We start from the raw sequence: 3873 nt of genomic DNA, 5'->3' as shown, positions 1-3873 counted from the left end.
TTTTTTTTTGCATGGTTTTGGTTCATTTTGTGGCTTTGTGGTGCATTAGCTTTTATTTATTTATTGATAGCTGCTTTTAACTGGAGAATTGAAGATATTCTTATTAATTCAAAAATAAACTTCCACATCGTACATGCTGATTTTGAAGCAAATGCATTCATCATATTGCTAAGAAACTTAGATTCGTCAAATAGCTTATGTAATAGTATAAGAATAATATGTAGAGGTTTTGACAACAACATTATATATGCAGAAATCCTAATGGTCAATGTACTTTCAAGCATGCGTTCATCTCCAGAATTCAACTTTCGCCTCCAGATAATGAAGGATATCCTTTTAAATTTACCGAAAAATAATTTTCAGTATGCTTGCATTTTTCGATGACAACAACTAAAGCATAAGGACAAACAATTTCAAATGTTGAACTGTATCTGCCGCAACATATTTTTCGTACGGGCAATTATATACTGCACTTTTAAGAGGAATATCAATTTTTACAATAAAAATTCTGCTCATGACGGAGCAAGCAAAGCGTCAAAATGGAATATACATAAAGAACATCGTCTACAAAGAAGACTTAGGTAAGATAACTATAAGTATATAATAATATTATCTAACTAACATGACTAAATTGATCATGTGGTTCAAATAACGATATCCAATCATTTTGAATTCACGTCTTATGCTAATGTAATGATATTTTTCGGCATATAAATAACTGTTGTATTAAATAATTCTCTCATTACTTAAATTTCATATTCCTTCATAAAAAGAATTGCCTAAACTGTTACGTATAATTTTTAACGTACAACGCACGTTCGTAGAAACTAGTATATCCAAAAACACAAAAAGCAGTACAACATGTTGCTATGTCGGTCTTTTGGATCTAGCCTTAGGTTCCATACGTGGCTACTTTAAATTAAAGCTTCCAAAAGTTCTAATTTGTGGTCTCCATTTCAGAAAATGATAATTAATGGTCCCTTATCTTTCTCCATATACAAAAGCCATTAATGGGCAATGCATATATATCTCCCGGACACCACAAGTGTGTTCAGTAAAAACTTATATACATTTGTGTGACACTCTAGGCGAATTCCGGCTCGACAAAACAAGATATTGATTATAAAAGTAGACGCCTTAGACCACTAGTGATGCGTATTTAAAGTCGTGCGGGCTAGGCGCAAAGGAAACAATATCACTGGTGAACTAGACTGTTAGATATGATATCAAAGCCACTATGCGTGCAATCTTATACGATGGTAGTAAACTGAATTCAGGCAAATCCCACATCTTTGAGAAGGTGATGGGAAAACCTCAGCTAGGACGTTGAGTCCACAATGACAGCCCAGACGAATCCCAAATTGACAAAACACGGGAGATATGTTAGGTATATAAGTGAACAAGCCTTAGACCATATTATTGCCTTTTAAAGTCGTGCGTGCAGGCCTATGCCCAAAGTGATTATTATCACTAGTGGGCTGGACTGTTAGAAAACTATGTTAATTTGCCATGTTTAAGTAAATAAATAAGTTGAAGTAAATGGGAGTAATTAACTATGACTGAGTGATAGCAAAGTCTTGGACTGATATAACAGTAAATATGAGTAAAAATTCCATAACATGGCAAAACTAGCACTTCACTTGTATATCCTCCAACACCAAAGGTCAAGAAGATAAATCATCACTATGAATCCCTTTATAAAATGCTTCAAGATATCATGACTATATTCAGTGTATTCATCCAAAAGGGATTACAAAGAAAGAAAATAAGGTCACTACATAAACATGCATTTGTGCAGAGCGGATCCACGTGGAGGGGCATGGGGCACGTGCACCCATGCTCCCCTCCTTAGGCTGTGTATCACAGGGACATTTTTCTGATAAAGTACTTAAATTTCCACATGGGAACCCATGGTCGAAAGAGCATTTGGTGCAGTGGTAGCTTTGTGCACCATTGACCCCTAGGTCTCGTGTTCGAATCCACTTCCCTATCTTCCATCTCTCAGCCATTTTTCTATTTCTATTTCTATTTCTATTTCTCTTTTTCATTTTTTCCTGTTCTGTTCAAATCCCATGCCCTATCTTTCTTTTCTTTTCTTTTCCTTTCTTTTTTTCCATGCATTCTTCTGTTTTTGGGTTCACCCTTTGATATATCCTTAAATTAAATATTGAGTTTAATACTTGTAACTATAAATAATGATGCTATTATTGATAGTTCTCCAAGGTAAGTTTTAGAGAACCAAATCAAACGGTGGGTCGGATAATGGCGCACCCATCCTCCTGAAATTCTGGATCCGCCTCTGCATTTGTGCATGCAAACTAAACATAGTGGTGAATCATGAGATTCAAACAACTTTTATTATGGCTTTCCTTTCATTTAAAATCTCTTTGTCTCTTTCATCCCTAAATTGGGTGATATTTCTACTATTTCTTAAAGAAAATTACTTAATCCAAATCTAAGCATGTTCATAATTATTAGGGTGAACCTATTTTGAAAACGTTTTTCTTGAATCGATAGTGCATCAAAAATAATCTTTCTACCTCATACAAGATAGAAATAAGGTCTACGGTATCATTTCACCTTCCCCATACCCTACTTATTGGGACACACGAGATTTATTATTGTTGTTGTGAAAGAAAACAAAATAATAATGGACGTACAAATCAATAATGTAGTGTGCCGAGATTCTCGGCCATGACATAGATTTTATTTGAAGATGCATATGCTGCTATGAGTGAGAATTGTATTTATTCTTATTCTTGTTTGTTAGGTAAAATGATGTGCACATAAGCTAGCTTGTAGTTGATTTTGATTTTAACTGCTGGCCAATCCAATCAACGGATTATACTCATTTTCTGATATAGGAAAGGTTGAAAACTCCCAAGTGCCAAGGAAATCACATGTCACAATTTGATTTTTTTTATTGTAAGCATTATATTGATATTAATGGAAATTAATTTCAAATAATTCGAATGCTTTAAAAAAGTTGTAATTAGGCTAAATTGAAATGTTTATTATAAAAAATTTAAGAATAATTCGGTCACATAACAATGCACCATCTTCAATAATTGTTTTAGGGAAAAATATCTAATTCACCTCTCTACTATTCAAAAATGATCAATTTTATACTCCATTATACTTTTAACACAAAAATATCCTCGCCGTTAGCTAAATAGTATATACCCCTCCTCCATTAAGGTTGTCCCAGATGGATGTAAATCCGACGTGACATTAACATTTTAGTGAGATGAACACCACATGACATGTCACCTTATCCGACGTGCTCTAGCGTTATATTAGCTATGCTAAGACTTTTTTTTTTGGTAACTAACTTTTTTATTAATAACCAGAGTAAATCTTTACAAAACCATAGCTCGGCTAACTCAGTCAACTATCTGTATAAACACCTAAGAACAAAACTATACATCATAACTATGAGCTATCTACTAAAACTGAAGACTATGTATGATGTTATGGACTCGTGGTGTTGCTCTAACATGGAACATCACTGCTATCTCTCTTGCTACTGCTTTTAATTTCTACTCTTCTTCTCAAAAATTCTATAGTTTCTCTCCATCCATATGGCATAGAGGCATTCTGCATACGCCATCCTGAATACTTGAGCTTGTGGTGATCTACCTTTTGCACTGTTGGTAGCCCATTCTAGATGGTGGTCTACTGTGTATGCTTGCAGCTTTAGTGTTGAAGCCACTGCATAGTCTTTTTCCAGAGTTTCTTGGAATAGTCACAACCTACAAGGGGTGATCTCTAATTTCATTGTGTGCTTGACAAATACTGCATTTTCCTTCTACATTCATCCCCCATCTTATGAGTCTATCAATGGTCAGCAATTTACCTTGTAATCCCAGCCAT

Source organism: Nicotiana attenuata, unplaced genomic scaffold (assembly GCF_001879085.1).
Source record: "Nicotiana attenuata strain UT unplaced genomic scaffold, NIATTr2, whole genome shotgun sequence".
Lineage (NCBI taxonomy): Eukaryota > Viridiplantae > Streptophyta > Magnoliopsida > Solanales > Solanaceae > Nicotiana > Nicotiana attenuata.
The sequence above is the reverse complement of the archived record's forward strand: the minus strand, read 5'-3'. Positions refer to the sequence as shown.